Source organism: Zalophus californianus, chromosome 4 (assembly GCF_009762305.2).
Source record: "Zalophus californianus isolate mZalCal1 chromosome 4, mZalCal1.pri.v2, whole genome shotgun sequence".
Lineage (NCBI taxonomy): Eukaryota > Metazoa > Chordata > Mammalia > Carnivora > Otariidae > Zalophus > Zalophus californianus.
In genome coordinates, this window is record NC_045598.1 from 158,126,110 (window position 1) to 158,145,682 (window position 19,573).

The 19,573-nt window shown below is 42.1% G+C and overlaps 1 protein-coding gene across 3 annotated transcripts in view; it reads right to left on the minus strand.

Moving 5' to 3' along the window:
* DPYS (dihydropyrimidinase) overlaps positions 1-19,573 on the minus strand; it is a 70,330-nt gene that overhangs the window by 11,992 nt on the left and 38,765 nt on the right. The gene's annotated exons all lie outside the window — the stretch shown is intronic.

Below are 19,573 nucleotides of genomic sequence, written 5' to 3' on the forward strand. Positions count from 1 at the left end.
TCATCATCATTCTCAGTAGTTTATTAATACTTTCAATCTTACACAATATGATCGATGACCTCCAGGCTAGATCCTTGGAAATGCTGAATGTCTTCTTGTCCTAAATCTTCTTTAGTGGAAAGGGGTGAGGAGAAGTGATCTGGCAGCAGTGACTAATTTGAGCATAATCTGAATTCTGGTAGAAGTTTCTACAAGCCCTCCTCAGGAATGGACTGAAGAGAAGTACTTTGCTAAAAACCCCAAGGCTGAGTCTGAGTCAAAGGAACAGCAACCCAACGCTCTCTCAACCCTAACCTGGAATGATGGAGCTGGGAGATTCAGAGCTTTTGTGTGCTGCCATCCTAGAAATGAATGAGACAATGCTGGCCTGGATCTTGGGTCCAGAATCCTATACCCAACTACCTACTTGGCTTTCAACCCTAATACGTCCAAACAGAATTGATTTTTAATGCCTCCCACAACTCCCCCACTCGGGTTTGTTCTTCCCTTGAGTTCCCCAACTCAGGAAATGATACCACTCTTTACTTTTCCATACCCCCCCAATTAAACTATCATCAAGCCTGTTGGTTCTATCTCCAGTAATAATAATAATAATAATAATAATAATAATAATAAATCCCAAAGCTGCCCACTTCTGTTGCTCCCCATCGTTCCCACCCAAGTCCATGCCACCATCATCTGTCATCTGAGTGACCCCCAATACCTCTTATTGGTCTCTTTGTTTCCCTTCTTACCTTCCTACACTCCTCACCACCATCCACAAAGAGAGGCCTTAGGAACCAACTTAAATGATACAAAGAAAAGTTGTAAAGGGCACCCGGGGGGCACAGTTGGTTAAGTGTCTGACTCTTGGTTTCGGCTCAGGTCATGATCTCAGGGTCGTGAGATCGAGCCCTGCATCGGGCTCCATGCCCAATGCGGAGTCTGCTTAAGACTCTCTCTCCCTCCCTCTGCCCCTACCCCACCTCGAATAAATAAATAAATCTTTAAAAAAACAAAACAAAACAAAGAAAAGTTGAAAAGATCAAATGAATCAGAGGTAGGTACAAATATAGCAATAATAATTTCAAACACTAAGGAGGAGGGAAGGCTACTGACCAAATAGTAAGTAATGTCACTAAAGTAGGAAAATGAATAAAATATTTAATGGGTTACTACGAATAGAATGAGTTATGACCTATGAGTTGGTGATGAGAGATACAAACTCAGAGAAAAGAAATTGAAGGAACAACGTAGAGGAGCTTCAGACCCGCACGTTAAAGTGAGGTTTTATGACCACCACAGTCTCTTTTGGATGCTTCTGTAGTCTGGGCTGTGGCTTTCCTAGCTACCACAGTCACACTGATAGCAGGAACTCTTGGGCTTGTTTTGTAAAACGTGACATAAACATGACTGTAAGGCCGCTAGATAGAGAAAGTAGAATGCATAAAAATTCGTGCTGAAGTGGTTATTCAATACAAGAATGGGAGGCAAATAAGGGGAAACTCTAAATCATAAAAATCTATTTTTCCTGATGGGAAGTTAAGAATTACTGACACTCTTAGGGAAATGATTTAACAGAAGAAATAAGCTGCATACACCAAGACTGTCATCAAGATATTGCCTAAACTATTCAAAATCCGAAGCATAACAATTTCCTGATGACTATTCAATGGAATATCAGGCATCTATGAAAGACTAGAATTAAGAATATGCTGGGGTGGGGCACCTGGGTGGCTCAGTCGTTAAGCGTCTGCCTTGGGCTCAGGTCATGATCCCAGGGTCCTGGGATTGAGCCCCGCATGGAGCTCCCTGCTTGGCAGGAGGCCTGCTTCTCCCTCTCCCGCTCCTGCTGCTTGTGTTCCCTCTCTCACTGTGTCTTTCTCTGTCAAATAAATAAATAAAAAAAAAAAATCTTAAAAAAAAAAAGAATATGCTGGGGAAGCAAAGAAAATGAAAACTGGATAATAATACATGGAAAAACGTTATATACGAAGTATATATATTATATCTACAGGGAAAATACATATGTGGGCAGACAAAAACAAAAGCAAATACACACAGTGAAGGGTTTTTTGGGCTAGGAATGAACGGATATGCAAAAAGACCCAAATAAGAAAGCTAAAGGTCTGTGACAGCAAAATGTCAAATCAGATTTCTCTGCCTCAGCCAAATAAAGGTCATGACCTTGACTTTCTCAGCCTTGGGGTTGCAAGAGAGGGAAGACAATTAGGCAACATCTAAGTGACTCTTTATAATAAAGCATTATGTAAATGAGGTCCAATTAGCACAAAATGTAAATCCAGGCAGTGTCACCAGCAGCAAAAAGAACGCACTTGAACTTTCCCGTTGGAGGTGTCGGACTGGTAGCCTCTCCTCTCCCAGCCCTTGCCTTCCAGGCCCAGCAGCAATCCTACCGTTCTGTAGGAGCTTCCGCGCTTCTGGATCTTGGTGCATGAACTTGAGGAACTTTCACACTTCTGCATCTTGGTGCACGGAGTTTTCTTCACTCCAGATCCCTCCTCCCTGCTCATAGCCACCTTCCCTAAGACCCTGCTCAAGAGTCCTAGGGCCACGTTCATAATATCTCAAAAAGCTGGGGGGAAAGAGAATCCTGGCCCTGAGAGGCTGACCCCAACGGCCCTCTTTCTTCTCTGGGTTAGCACTATCTGAATGCTAAGTCATGTAACGATCTCTTGATAGGTCCCTCTTTTCCTACTTGGTGCACACTTTAAGACTGAGGCCATGTTGTTTCATTCCCCAGCACATAGTAGGTGCTTAATAAATATGTAGGAAATGAACAAAAAGAATCGCACAATTTTCCTTCTGTATGTTTTATTTCCTGCCTCCACTGTCCTCTAGGATGTGACTGTGCTTTGGAAATAGAGCACTAAATTGAAGGAGAGGTAAACATCTAATCCCAGAGTTCCTTTGTACACTTAACATTTCTGGTGAGCTATACAAACTCATTACTAATACAGACAGACATAAATAAATAAATTGTTATAATAATCATTCTTAATTGCATCTTATCAAGTTATATGAAATGCCTGTTCATCAATACCTAGCAATATTTAGCAATGCTGATACGATCAACACAATACATACACAGGTAAGTATTATTACCCCGTGTCCCTGCTGATAATGCTGAAATAGAGCTGTGTGAGAGCTTGCCCAAGGATCACACTGTCTGATCATGAATGAACCTCTGAGAGGTCAGAATAACTTTCACTTGAGAATCCTGGTATATTTGTAATCCTGCCATAAGAAGGTTAAAAAAATTGTGGTACATTTCAATATTTAATTGTTTTGAAGAAAAATAGAATGCAATATCATCACAAGATTTCTAAAATTACTACAAAATATATTTGAAATCTATTCGTTACTAGTGCAGTGTGGGAGATGTGGTCAGTTAAAGGAATGAACACAAGTTCAAAGTCATACAATTGCCTTTGGAAGGATACCTGTTGTTCCTTTGAACATGCTCCATTAAAGGCAGAGGCCTTCTGTTAAGGCAAAAGGCAAGAACATGCTTTCCCACCCTCCTTTGCAGCTGGGGCCCAGTTAGGGGACCCGGCCTCCTCCAAAATCGTGTCCTCACGCCAGTCTTTGCATGGCAAGCTGGCGACTCTGGATGCAGGTGTCACAGGAATCCATGTCGGTGAGGATGGAGATGGATAAATCTTGCTTTTAGGGCCAGCTGTGACAGAAGTTTAGCAGTGGGGTCCAACCTTGCTTCCATGGTAACTGTGCCCAGGGACTGCACTGGGGCTCCCCGTTGCCCTGTGGTAGGCTAAGGGTATTGGTCCTGGCTGAATAGCCTCTCAGCCTGGTCCTTTGGTGCTTCTGGAGATTCTTCTGAGCCCCCCAGTGTCCTTTAACACATTCCCCTTTTGTCTACCTAGAGTAGATTTCCCTTGGTTACAGCTAAGAACCTTGCCTGATACATATTTTTCTTTTAATATTTGCAGTGTACCTCTGGGACTTTTAGAAAAATCTTTGGTGATAATCTCAAAGGTATAAAATTGAGGGCTTCCTTGAGCATGAAGCCTGAGTCCAACCACCCTTCAGCCCTGTCCCAGTGACAGGTCCTGAGCAGAGGGGAGCATGAAGCATGGTCTCTCCGCTGCCTGGATCAGGCCACTGTCATGCAGGACAGAGCAGTGGACCCATCCTTCTCAGAACTTCATGGAAAAATAATGAAACATCCCCCAGGTTTTCCTAAGTTGCTCACAGGGGCTCCCTCAGATGCAGCACAGGCCCAGGTATAAAGCCAAGGTCAGACTCATAACAAACCCCCCCCACCCCCACCCCACAGAGCCAGTAGGCCCCACGTCACCTGATGAGCTGGCAATGCTTTGAACACTGAGACACCATGTTGGAAGAAAGCAAGAACGCACCTACCCAGACTCTGACTAAAAGAGAGACTGAATTAACAGGCTCGTGTGTCATCGTTGTAAGGTTCAGCAACACCGTTGCTGAAGACACGTTGGAGCAGGTGTCATGGAGCTTTGCAGGGGACTTTCGTTCTGAAATGGGCCACACACATCATTCCATCCTGAGAAATGCAGGGCAGCAAGCATTGTAGTTTTGTCCCTTGGCTTTCATTCTCCCTTCCTCTGGTGTCAGCACCCCAATTTTTCTTTAAGACCTTTCTCTCCCCCATTGGAGAGAATTTGGTAAGACAGTTGGGCATGGTGCCCTGTTACATAACCATGGGATGAGCAATTGCCTTTTGTTTCCTAGCAATCTGAATCATTGGCAGAGTGAAAAAATAATTAAAAGTGATTGGCAGGTGCATTCCTGAACGCAAACCCAATTTCTGCTGCAGACAGCCCCAGGTTCCACCCTTCACAAGCCTGCCCCACTGGCTGCTCCTTTGGTGGGTGAGCTCCCCATAGCCATCCCGCAGTGTGTGTTTTTTGCTTAAGGGAGAACAAGTCGGTTACTCTGATTTGCAGCCAAAAACCCTGACTGATAAAGATTTTGTCCCTTGGAGAGTAAGTTCCTTAACGAAGAGCCCATGGATAATAACTCTGAGGCAAAGTTCAAAAGTTCTGTGATTCAAAAGGGACCTAGAAGCTATGTTCAACCAAATGTGTCTGCAGAACATCTAGATGCAAAGGCGGGGCGATGCTCTGATTCCAGTTGTAAGCCAGACCCAAGAGCTGTGAGATTCATCACTAAATCTTTTTCAAATTTAACAGTATGCAAGGTAGCTCAAGAGAGTAGCATTTTGAGAGATCCCTTCTCTCGAATGACTGATTGGATAGCTGGGCTGTTGGCCTGTTGGGGGTGGGGTGGGGGGAGTGGCAGGAAGGATAGAGATGATTAAAGCCTTCCCAGGGGCTAAGGGAGGCTGGGGTTCCTGGGCCACTGCCTCTTCATTAGCAGATTCACTAGGAGGGTGTTCCAGCGGTCACTCTGCCCCAAGGGAAAAGCTGCTCTTTGTCAAGCTCGCTTTGAGCCTGTATCAAAAGGCACGTCTCCCTGAAGCAGGGCATCAAGGTTGTCTTACCAAGTTCCAATTATACACATCTTCAAGGCTCAAGCCGACAGGGCAGCAGAAGCCCTGAAGATAACATTAAGCTATTTTCCAACTTAGTCAATAACTTTGATACCACTCACATCACAGCTGCAGAAAAAACATTCTGTCCCTTTGCAAATAGCTTTCTATCAAAGAGCCGTGTGCTCTTCTAGATGAGAAAGTCACCAAAGCAAAGCCTGCAGGAGACTGCAACACCACCTCTGTGTATTCGGGGAGAACACTGTGGAGAGCAAGAGGATTTCTGAGAGCAACGTGTGTCTTCTTGACCCCAGAGAAATGACTTGTTTCGGTATTTAGTTCTATTTTCTCTAGCTCGGCCACTTTGTCCATGGCACGGGTGGATTCTGAATCAGCCTGCCATGAGAACCCAAAAAAGTTTTAAAAAATCATGTCAGGTCTGTTAGTGGCTTCTTTAAAACTATACCTCATCTCTCTACACAGTGTTATAGGACACCTTATCTACTCACAGGAGAGAATAATCATCATTCTGTGGAGTAGGGGCTATTATTACTCCCATGCAATCAATGAGGCTGAGGATGAGACACAAAGAGGTTTATAACTCACCCCACATTGCACAGTTCCTGTAGGTCAGGCGAGATAAGAGGTTAGAGTCTGAATCCCTAGATAATGCTGCCCTTGAAAGCTCGATGAGAAGCCACCTGCACAGCATTCAATCAACGAAAGCATTCTTCATCAACCAGAAAACAAACAGGAAGCAGCTCATTCCATACTTCCTGATGTTTCTTAATTTGTTTTCTATTTAGAAGCAAGGGATTTCGTATGCTCTTACAAATTTCTTAAACCAAAACTGACCAGTCATTCTCAATGTGATCATGATGGAAGATACTTTTTTTTTTTTTGACATGTGTTCCAACTGTCTATTTCAAACTACCTCTTCTGTCAATTTCTAGAAACTGACAAGTTCTATAAATGTGGGGCACAGCAGCCACATCTCTGGAAATGCTAAACGGTGCTACTTCAAGCACATTGTCATTATTAAGCAAAATTGCTGCTCACTGCACCCATCAATCTTCCACCCGCTCTTCAGACTTTTCCACCTGCCTCTCACAGAAGGGAAAATGGGAATTGCTTCAGCCATGTTATTAAATCTAAATTGGACAATAACTTGGAACTCTACTGGTGCTCAATGCATGATGAGAGATTTAATGCAGGTTCATAAAAATGCTCCCCAACGTTGACTTAAAGAAATAAACTGGTCAGGTAACCCTGCTATTTTGTCCTTGAAGTCATATCATATAGGTCACAAATGGTGGTGTCGATCATGGTTAGAGAAAATGAATTTAACAAGTTGACCTTGGAAGTAGGTATCACTCCTTCACCTCCCATGCCTCACACAGCCCTGAGCAAAGAGAAGGCATTTTATATGCACATTTGTTTACCTGAAAATAACTTATTAATAAATGTCTACATTATTACCTAACATAAATATTTCATGTTCCATATACTAGTTTTCAGAAAGTGGGGAACTAAAAATAATTTAGTGTCTTAAAGGAACAGGGACTGAATGTGAATCAGCATAAGCTAGCATGATTCTAGGATGTATGTCCTATGAATATTGAACAGGTAAGTGCATATAGGTGAGGTATGATTATTCACTTGTACCAGGCAAGGCTGTTGGCCTAACATATTGGCCAGAGTTAAAAGTAACTTTCTGGGGTGGTGTGTGGACTTGGTCTTGTAATTACATTGTCCCCATGCTGGGAAGCTGCCTTGCCCTTGGCTGATGACATTGTTTGACAGACTACGTATGGGCACAACTTGGGCAGAAACAAGATGCCGGTTCTCTATGCAGGAATACACGGGCTAACATTCACACAATACCCTTCCTGAAAAGTCAGAGTAGGCCAGATACTTAGGATTTTAGCTATAATGCTATATTTTAGGGAGAGAAAGGAATGCCTGGACTATAAAGGGAAGACAGTTGAGTTCTTTAAGGGGTTAGAAAAGAGAAGGCTGGGTACCAGAAATGAATGTCTGGGGGACTTCTAAACTTACTCTTTTTTTTTTTTTTTTCTGAAAGGAAGATGATGTATTTTCCTTCCATCCCTACTAAGGGGAATAAAAAGAGGTAATAAGCATAAACATTGGCAGATGAAATGCAGTGTGACACTGGAAAACCACTGCTCGACAACTGAGAGGTGTGTTAGTGGAGGAGAGAGGCGAAGGCTGTGGCCGAGGTGGCTCTAGAAATGCAGGCTGCCAGAGAACTGGGAGATATCCTGGAGAGAGTCGGAAAGAATTCCTAGTCTGTGACCCAAGGAAGGGAGGTCTGGCCTCCAGGATTCCCGGGAAGGCGAAGAGGCAAGCATAATGTCGCATGATTCCGTTCCCTAGACATTTTTTTTTTAATATATTCCACATACTTTATTTTTTTTTAATTTTTTTATTGTTATGTTAATCACCATATATTACATCATTAGTTTTTGGTGCAGTGTTCCATGATTCATTGTTTGTGCATAACACCCAGTGCTCCATGCAGAACGTGCCCTCCTCAATACCCATCACCAGGCTAACCCATCCCCCACCCCCCTCCCCTCTAGAACCCTCAGTTTGTTTTTCAGAGTCCATCATCTCTCATGGTTCGTCTTCCCTAGACATTTCAATGAGTCACGTCTGGGATAATTTCTTGCAGGGATCTCTTTCCTTCTCTTTTGCTATCCAAAAGCATCCACCCTTGACGTTTTCACTTGCTCTTCTTACATTTCCTAATAGCACCTCAGTGGCTAGGAGCCATGGTCAAGTCACCAATGCAAACATGATGATGATCCATAATACCATTCAGCTGAAGTTTCTATTTCCTGCATGCTTATATGTCAAACTGTATGCTAGCATCTTTTCATGCATTATTTTACGTAATCCTCCTTATAACCCTACGGAAGCAGGCTCCTTTTAAATACCTATTTTATAAATAAAGAAATTGAGGCTCAAGGAAGCTGAGTAACTCATCTAATATCATACGTCAGAATCCAATACTAAGTGCTTCACCACTATATATTGCCTCCCACTAGAAGAGATCCATCCAGGACACAGGTCTTGAATGAAATGTGCTTTTATATGAAAATTTACATAATCTCCCTCCAGAAATACTAAAGCACTTTGAAAGGAAAACACAATGTGAGGTAGGATAATTAAGGATAAAAACAGAACGGAAACACTGTAGAAAAGAACACAGTACCAAACCCCTGAGTGGGTAGTTGAATATAAGTCTATACATGAGATTATACTCATCAGCATAAATTTCTATGCAAAACCTTTCCCCAAAAATAGGCAACCAAAGAATGAATCAATTTTAAGGACTACCATCATGTTTTCTTTTAGACTTTGTGCACGATTTATTCTCATAGGTGCCAGAAAACAAATGAGGGATGTGGGGACTCGGAGGTGCCATATATTTAGGGGCTAATAATGCTCTCATAGGAAAAACAAAACAACAACCTGGGTCTTTCATCATATTGCTGAAAGCCATGCTTGGGTCATTAAACTCTTCTTGTCTCTGGTTTATCACCTAAATAAATGAGGTAAGAATTGTTAATTAGGCTTACAATGTCATCATATAGAAAGTTAGGTGCTAAGAAATGAGTTTCATAAGCCCAGAATTGTGAGGCCACTATTTCAAAGTTCTGACCTCCTGGCTGTCTATTCAATTCTGGCTTGAGGCAGAAAAGAAAGTGAAATGAAGAAGTCATCTTGGTGGAACGTTGTAGAAAAACCCTTTCCATCTATGTGCTTATCTTATACTCATTGATTTAACATATATTTACTGGTTACCAACATACTGATTAATTACCATTGATTACCAACATATATCTGTTAATTGCCAACTGACTGATTGATTCCATGCCATGCACTGTTCTAGGCCCTGGAGATGCAGCAGGAAATAAAACAGATAGAAATCCCTGCTGAATGAAGCTCCCACTCTCGTCATGCCTGTTTCTGAGTTTGCAAGACCCTGTTTGTTATAAACTTGATTCTAACATATGAACAAGGTCAACTTTTTAATAACAATAATATCTATATATATATATATGGCACTTTACAGTTTCTGTGAAACACTTTCACATGATGATAGCATTTATTCCTCAAAAAACTTCGGGGAATTTGCAAGAAATATGACAGACTATTTAAATAAAGAGACAAGTAATATGTTACCAAAAGAAAAAAAAACAAAGGGCATGAATAGATATTTCTCTATAAGAAAAAAAAAACAATGACTAATAAACATGAAAAAGTATTCAACTTCCCTAGTGCTCAAATACATTGCAGCTGAAGGTAACATTTTTTACTTGCAAAAATAACAAAAAGCAAAGCGGAAGAAAAGATTGTGTCCAGAGCTGGTGAGGAGCTATGGGGTGGTAACCGCATATGCAGAGAGCCCTTAAATCAGCATATACTTTGATACAGTAATTCTGCTTTCAATAATCTGTCCAATGGAAATAATCCCAAATCTGGATTTAAAATAGCAAAAACAAAAAGTAAAAACTATAAAGTTATCCAAGTATATGAAACCTGGATAAAGGGTCTAACACAGGGGCTCCTGGGTGGTTTAGTTGATTGGGCATCTGGGCATCTGCCTTTGGCTCAGGTCATGATCCCAGGGTCTTGGGATCGAGCCCCGCATTGGGTTCCCTGCTCAGCGGGGAGCCTGCTTCTCCCTCTGTCTGCTGCTCCCCCTGCTTGTGTGCTCTCTCTCTCTCTGTCAAATAAATAAATAAAATCTTAAAAAAAAAAAAAGGGCTAACACAAAATCATTATCTAGAGAGCCTTTCCTGGAGAAGTCAGAAAATGTTCAACAGCCCTGTATAACCTGATGTCTAGGGCTTCCTACACAAGTTGCAGCTACAATTGTGCCTCGTTGATCTGCCAATTACACCCTAAATGTGCAGAGGAGGATATATAAACAGGAGTGAAACTGTGATTGACAAAACAAACTGGAATTCTGGGGTTATTGTGGATTTCTCTAAGCGTTTGTCCCTCTAGATTCCCATATCATAAAGGTCATTTACTCTGATTCCTCCCCGCTAGTTTGTAAATATTTCATGTCTTATCATTTTGTATGATAATGATAATAGAGATATTAATGTCTCTTAAAGTTTTACTATATGCCAACGCATCAGGTTGAAGGTATTGTGCTCCTTCCAACAACCCCCAGAGGCTGGTATTATTATTAGCATATCTACATTTTGCTGGCAGGAAACTGACCTCAAGAGAGGTGAGGAACGCTTCCAAGGTCACACAGATAGTATTGACATAGCTGGGATTTGAATCCACTGATCCAGTTCTGCTCTAGATCCCATGTCCCCTAACCACTGGGCCACACACACCCCCATCTATTACTTTATATGATAGTTATGTTGAATATTTTTTTACCAGTCCAGTTAGGTCCTGAGTTACATTAGGGGAAGACACTTCTCACTCAGCTTTGAGTACAATGTATGGCACCTGGTTGGCAACTCAATAAATACTTGGGTCATAAATTAATAAAGTTGCAGTTGACTCCTCTACTTCATTCATTTCCAATCTTCCACCAAGTTGTTGGGGAAGAGTTTTCCTTCCAGGAAATCAATCAATTAAATCAATTCCTTCCCCTCCCCACACTTTTGTTGCCATCATCTTGTCTGAGGTCTTATCCCCTCAAGCCAGAGTCCACCAACAGCCTCCTGACCATTCTCTCAGACTGCTTGACCCCCCCCCCCCCAAGAAGAGCACTCCGCACACATGGCAGGCTTCACGTGCCCGTCTGGGGAGGCCCTTCACTGCCCATGTGGCACGCAGACCCAGTTACAGGACTGGAGGCGGGCACGCTGAACTGACGGGAAATTTCCTTCAGGCAACATAATCTCGGCATAAAGAACAATATTGATCCATTTGCCTCCCAGCCAAAAAGAAATCAAGTTAGACAAAGGAAATTAGGCAAGAATATGACTCCAGCTGCAGCTGCAGAACAAACCTAATGTTCCCTGACTCTCCTTCCCAAGCTTGCACCAGTTTGCAAAGGCCGCTCTCGTGGGAGGGCGCATGGAGTAGGTGTTCACAAGCACATGACAGCTTTTAAGCGAACAAGTCAACGGTCCTCTCATGTCCAAGGAATCCCACTGCCAGCCAAACGTGCTAGGAGTGGCGTCCAGGAGTGTTGGCAGATTTGCGAGGACCCATGCCACACACCTGCCAAGTGCACACTTGTCACCAAGGACAGAGCATGCAATCTGCTGCCCTGCAGAATGGTGAGGTAGCTCTGACCTTGGATTCACAGGCAGACAGGCAGCTCAGCTCACTGAGCACTCCCAGCTCATCGCTCTACACGAATATATATATATATATATTTATACACACACACACATATGTATGGACATTCCTTCATCTCCGTTTATATGGGTAAGAGTGAGGAGATCTCTCCGGCAGTGAGAGCCAATACCTGAAATGTAAGACTCTCAACTCGAAAATCAATGACTGCAGCAGAAAGGAAGGCCTGCCCTTGCCACCCTGGGTAAAAAGTGAGATTATGCCTTATTCACTTTGTCTTCAGCTACCTCCTGTGGCCTCTGGATCATAGCAGGGGCCTGATATCTGGCTTTTAATAACTGAATAAATGAAGGTGGGACAAGATAAAATGTAATAGGGACAAATGGGAAGTTTTGCATTTAGTTTAAAAAACCAAGCTATTTTAGGGCACCTGGGTGGCTCAGTTGGTTAAGCGACTGCCTTCGGCTCAGGTCATGATCCTGGAGTTCCGGGATCGAGTCCCACATCGGGCTCCCTGCTCAGCAGGGAGTCTGCTTCTCCCTCTGACCCTCTTCCCTCTCGTGCTCTCTAGCTCTCATTCTCTCTCTCTCAAATAAATAAATAAAATCTTAAAAATATCTAAAAAAATAAAAAAAATAAAAAACCAAGCTATTTTATATGCTTCTACTGGCAAAATTTGACAGCATTTGATGTCAAAGAAATCAGGGGCTAGTTGGAAGTGCTAGAGAAACTCTTACACCTGTATCCAAGGATGTACACAGTGTCTGAAATAGTGAAATGTCCTAAATGTCCTGAGCAAAGAATATATAATCAATTATGCTATATTCAAAAATAAATACTATATAGCAGTGAAAATGAATGAAACAACCTACACATTTCAACATGGATAAGTCCCAGAAAGAGAGTACTGAGAAAGTCACACAATAATATATGTAGTACAAGACACTTCATATAAAGCTAAAAATTCACAAAATTATATATATGTACATATACATCATGGTCTGGGACAGCATCTCCATACAGTAGAAATAGAAAAAAAAAAAAACACATGGGAGTGATAAACATCAAATCCAGGATCCAAGGTAGTTGTTGGGGGTGAATACGCAAGTCATTATTTTTTGTACTTGCTATCTATATTAAATATTGCATCTTCTAAAAATTATTATGACACTGAGTGTTAGAATAATTTATAATGCTAGACATTATAAATTACTCTCTGCTCAAGTGGACTTAAAAGTGTAATATAGAAAAGCAGTCAATGAGTATACTCCTAGTCATTTTAACATAAAACATCAGAGAGGAAGACCCAATACCAGTTTTTAAACTACCAGCTGAACAAATGTAATAAGATATTGGAACGTCGTGCGTCTGGGTGGCTCAGTCGGTTAAGTGGCTGCCTTCGGCTCAGGTCTTGATCCCAGCATCCTGGGATCGAGCCCTGCATCGGGCTCCCTGTTCAGCGGCGAGCCTGCTTCTCCCTCTCCCTCTGCCTGTTTGTCTGCCTACTTGTGATCTCTCTCTCTCTGTGTCAAATAAATAAATAAAATCTTAAAAAAAAAAGATATTGGAACTTGAGGCAATTACTTACATTTCACTGTTTGTAAACTGCAAATGGCAATTTCATAAGGTGCATCCTAAAAAAAATGTAATAAAGGAAATGCAAAGTTCTACATTTAGTATAAAACTAATCAGCCTCACATGTTCCTGTCTGGTGGTATTCCAGGCAGAATCATGTCTAGTTCTCAGATTTGAATCTTTGTAGGACACGGACAAGTGTGTGTCAAGAGAAGGGTGAACAGAGCCTGGTCAGGACATTGGGATTCTGCTAATCATGGACCTAAAGATCTACTGAGGGATCAGGAATGCTTATTTGGTGGTGGGATGGGTTATTGGGGGCCAATGACTTTCTTCAAATATTTGAATGAATGAATGAATGAATGAACGAACTATCTTAAGAGAACATAGATAAATTCTGCATAGCTCCAGAGGCAAACATTTTAGGAGCCAGAAAGAGGTAATTTTTAATGCAAACAAAGGAAGAACATCCTAACAGTTACAGCCATGCCAGGGAGGACTGAACAGTTTGGTTAGGTAGTAACTTCCTTAAAGCTAGTAGTAATCAAGCAAGGCCATAGAGACTCTGTTTAGGGAGTTAACTGGACTTTATGAATCCCAAAGTCTTCTCTAATATCATGAGAACCAGTGGTTCTCAAACTTGGATATGCATCAGAATCCCCTGGAGTTCTTGTTAAAACACAGGTCGCTGGGCTCCACCCACAGAGTTTCTGAGGCAGCAGGTCTGGGGTAGTGCCTGAGAATTTGCATTTCTAATAAATTCCCAAATGACCTGATGTTGCCAGCTCAGGGACCATACGTTGAGCACCTGTGCTCTTAAAAAGAAAAGGTAGATCAGCTTCAATTAAGTTTTTTGGAGTTTTTTCAGGCCATTAGAAAAGACTGCCCTTCTCTACATCACTCGCTGCCTCCAAATAGACTTTCACTGTGATCCTCTTCTGATGAGAGGGGCGCAGTTTTACTGATGTTTTCCCCAAAGGCCTTTGTAAAAAGCCATGGCTCTTTGCTGTGCTTTCAGAATCTAAGGACCCTGGGATTCTTTCCAGGTACGGATATTAAATTTCTTTTGATCCATTTTCACTTTGTTTTCTTGTTTCCTCTATAACCAAGGTTCCCGTGTTTTTAAGATAAGTGGCCAGAATTAAGAGTGAGTCTGGGCAAAAACCAGAATTATTTGACCCACTAAAGGATCCAGCCTGGCTTAAGCCACATTCCTGACCAGTTCTGGCAACGCAACTGGCCACTAACTCTGGAATTCCTCTTTGCCAACCCCTACATTGGGGAAGGAGAAGGTAGAAATGCCAAGAATTATTATTTTTTTCTTTAACCCAAAAGGAAGTAATGTAAAACCTATCCTAAACCAATTCAAGGAACAGATAAACAAAGCCCAACCAAAAGTTTTAAATCACACATTGGTTCATTGGCCCAAGACTATTAGTATCTGGTTTATTCACTCAACAAATAACTATTGAGCTCCTCTATGTGATGTAACAGCACTGTTTTGAAACCTAGGGATGCGGCTGTTAATAAGATAGGCAAATGCCAAAGACAGAAAAATAGATAATATATGTCAGGTAGAAAGAAAAATATAGTAGCTGCTTGGTTAGAAAAGCCTATGCTTTTTGTACAACCATGTCCCCTTTGAGCTTATTTTTTACCCTAACACTTAAAATAAACTGTGCTTACCCTGACCAAGGCAAATGATCAACTATAGAATGGGTTATTGTGATCTGTTCCTAAGCTGCTTTTCTTTTATAATTAAAAAAAAAAAGCCATTAGTAGTGAAGTCCTGGAAATAATTTTCTAGCTCACTTGAAAGGTTCAGTTGCATAAGAACATGCTTAAATAAACAAGCTGGAATAAATCGTGGTTAAAATTTTACCCATATGTGATCAGCAAAACCAGTTTTATTAAGCATGCATAGTCAAAAACTTTTTTTAAAAAAGCAAATGTCTTGGGGCGCCTGAGTGGCTCAGATGGTTAAGCATCTGCCTTCCGCTCAGGTCATGATCCCAGGGTCCTGGGATCGAGCCCCACATCGGGCTCCCTGCTCAGTGGGGAGCCTGTTTCTCCCTCTGCCTCTGCCTCTCTCTCTCTCTCTCTCTCTGACTCTCATGAACAAATAAATAAAACATTAAAAAAAAAAAAAAAGCAAATGTCTTCTGAAGGCCAGAAAATAAATCCTAGGTGGTTGGTTGGAACAGTTTCACAGCAAACAATTTTTCAATGGAGGCAGCTCTGGGGGCACTTGAGTCCTCCTTTAATCAAGTTATCTCAGCCAAACGAATCCATTCAAGCTTCTCAGTTTTAGTCATTCTTGGTGAAAATTGGATGTGAGCAAGACACACAGGAGATGGAACTTCTATATGAAATAGAATTCTAGTATCTTTTGGTCATGTCTGAATTAAGTCGTTACTGCAAGGACTTTTGAATCACAGCCATAGTTAATAATAGCTCCCACCTATTCAATAAATTGACAGTCTACTGCCACTGACAACCTACTCCTACTAACTGAGCACCTACTGCATGCCAAGCACTGCTGGACATTAGTTAATTCTGTCCCAAGCATTTTAGTTATTTTGTTTTTAAATACTCATGACCATGCTATGAAATAAATACCATCATTATCATCATCCCTATTTTACAGAGAAAGAAACCGAAATTCGGAAAAATTAAGTAACATTCCCAAGGTCACTTCTAGTTAGTAAAAGGGATTAAACCCCAAAGCCTTTTGCTTTACATTATGGTTCTGCTCCTGCCCCCGGGAACCAGGAAGATGGGCAGGATTTTGTGTCGATTAGCAAAAGACACTTATTCCTCAAGATACTTTGCTATCATCCCCTGGAAAACGGTCATAATTACTGTCTACATCTCTGGTCACCACTACGTGAAGGGTGCCCCTGTAGTTGTGCAAAGCATAGCCGGGACAACCTTAACCTCTCACCACGTGGCCTCCATGAATGGACGCAAGACGACACAGTGAACAACCACAGCGTAAACTGTCATTTCCACCCATGTACCTGGTACGAGGCCTGGGCCTCCCACCCCCTCCTCCCATGCATATGCACCACCATGGTGTGAGTTTGGGAACTGGGGGAGGAGTTATAAACACGCTTAGAAACAGGCGTTACAAGCAGGGTCTTCAGGCTGACCGACTTTTAAAGGCAGAAACACAGTTGCTGTGTTTATGTGCACGGGTGTGAGTGTGTGCTAGTATGTGTGTGTGTGCGCATGCTAGTTTTGAGGAGGAGGAAGAGTGTAGTGTACCAATTAGTCAAATGAAAGCCAGTGTGCGACTTTAGGGGAAAATGCCTGAAGCTTCTGTGAAACAGTCCCTGATAATATAGCTATAATAAGAAGCCGTCGTTATTCGCCAAAGGGCACTTTCTCCCTTATCTCTTCTTTGTCCCCACACTCCCCAACTCCCATTACCCAAGCGTGAAACAGTCATTCTTCCCTGCTTTCTTGCACACGCCAGGACCCTCCAGAATCCAGAGAGGCACTTTCATAGGCGACAAGTCATTACTCTTCACTAGATATAAGGTAAAATTCATTTATCTCTATTTTCAATGAGAAAGGGAAGGAAATTAAACAGGAGAAATGCACAATGCCTTTAAGAATGGTAGATTCAAGGTCAAAGCCTGCTATAATTGAGTTAAAAAATAATAAATGAAAATAGCTGCGAGCAAAATATGCCTGCTTTGCAGAGTACGGTCTAGCTAGAAGTCTTCATTAAATGTTCTGGTGCACACAATGTGTTAACTATGTGTTCGTGTGCTTGAGATGCTGTGAGATATCCTGTAGCTCATAAATACCGAAAAGGGACAGTTGCCATAGTAACTAAGTGCTATTTAATGAATACCGAAGAACTGAAGCTCACAGGATAGTCTTAAATTGCCAGAACGTGAGTTACTGCCACTGCTATGAGCTTGCAAGTAACTTACATGCCATCCTCCCCAGTACGATTTTTAACACGTTGGCCAATTTGACAGGTCTCCGTCTTGACCACACAAGGCCACAAGATTCTCTCCTGACACCACATGAAAATCCTACTCCTGATTTCGTCCCCTTGACTCTAAGTACCAACATATTTTACAGAAACGAGCCAAACATTTAGATAAAGAATGGGTCCTTAAATTTGAATCTTTGACCCAAGGAGTGAAGCATTAGGACACATATCTCTGTCCCAACCAATAGACACTGGCTCAAGGAGCCATCAAGCTGAACACAGCAGACTCTTTTTACTTCTGAAAAAGGTGGATGCTCCATATGCACCAAATGCAGGTTGTTTTTATTGTGCAATGACACTGAAGAGCTACTGTAGTTGATTTTTGCAGGCACTTTTTACAGGCTGGTAACATTGTAGGTAATCTTTCATTAGGATGTCCAAACCTTCTCTGCAGACTCCCACTCCCAATTCTCTCTCACCATTCATCCCACATGTCAGATTTCTCATCCTGGAATCATCTGGCTTTACACAGGTTTTTTGTTGTTTTTTTTTTTTAAAGGCGGGGGCAGGGCTGCATTGCTTTTTCTTGGCTCTGGTCGCCCTCGGGTTTTTAAGGTTACAGATTGTGTTGCAAGCCGACTTACTTCTACATGCCATTAATAAATAATGAGAATTTAGAAAAAGGGGGAAACATCTATGTACCATGAAGCCAAAAATCATTAGCAAACACATCCATCCTCCAGAGGCTGGCTCGTTCTTGCATAACCAGCACCTCAAATGGCCCTGTTGGGTCTCAGTGTGGGCTGTGGGTGCCCCCTTCAGGCTCTGGGGTGAAGTGCATGCTGCTCTCATTTGAGAGCTAACTAGTCAGCTGGGCAGTTTTGGTTAAAACCTTTCGGGAAATTTCAAAGGAACATTGTGGCCTATCTGTGTTGGTGTGGTCAGACGGAAAGCCCTCACATCACCAGCCTTCACCTAATATCAAAATCAGGTAAGTAAAATAAAAAGTGTCATTCAAGAAAAAAAAACCCATAGACACATTCATTGTATTCATTTGATTAAATGATGCTTTTGCACTAGATGAGCTCTGTTTAAAATTGTCTCTATCTGTAATAAACAAAATTAAAACTGGAGAGAGGCACCCCATGACCTCCTCACTTTCCTGCTTCCTTCCACAGCCTGAACTTGTTCTCTCACACAATCCCCAGCCTTAGCTCCTTCCTCCCAGACCTTTGGTTTATCTTGCCTTCATGTTCAGTCTTGACATTCAGGGACAGAAGCCCCATTGACTGTCCTCTCCAACGTGGTCCTATGCCAATGACGGCGCAAAGGTGAGAATGATCTTTGAACTTCAGTGGTATCTTGCTCCCGCCTCTCATGTGATATTCTTAACACATTCCTTCTAAGATAGAGAGTATTTGACATTATATCTCCTCTCCTTCCCTCTCCTCCCCTTCCCTCCCCACCCCTCCCCTCCCCGCCTCTCCTCCCCTCTTCTGCCCCTGTCAGCTTCCTAAAGGTGGGGCCTGGCTCTCACAGAGTGTGGACCCTTAGGTCCTGCCCATGGTGGTGCCCCCCATGACGAGTGACCCCGTGAATGAAGGAGCAGAGGAACGGAACTCTATTTGCTTCATTTTCTTCTCTATAACAGCTGCTTAACAAGTTAGTTCTTCCCCAGCCTCAAAAATGAAGAAGACACAAAGAAAATAAGACCAGTGGAGCAGTTCTTCCTCCTCTCCTGGGAAAAATCCTTTCCACTCACATTCATCTTGATTCATTCTTTCAACAACCATTTATTGACAACTTGCAATAAGTTAAAAGCATAAGGTGAGGAAATGCTGTTCTTCTTTACTTTTCCTCTCACTGTAATTGCTGCTGAATATAATATTTCCAATTTTCCTTCATGCCATTTCTTTATTTTTCACCAGCCTCATTAAAATATAATGGACATAAAACAAGGGGTAAATTTAAGTTGATTTGATAAACTTACATAGTGCAAAATCATTACCAGAAAGCATTAGCTAACACCACCATCATGTCACAAAATCACCATTTCTTTTTTTGTGGTGAGAACATTTAAGATCTGCTCTCTTAGAAACTTTAAGTATATAATGCGCTTGTTGCCTTTTCTTAGTCACGTGACGCCTACCTGCAGTGTGGAAGGCTGGCTCCTTCTCGCTCAGCCGTTCAACATTGCGCTTCTACTCTGTGCTGAACTGGGCCAGGTCCTGAAGACGTAGAATCAATTAAAACATAGAACT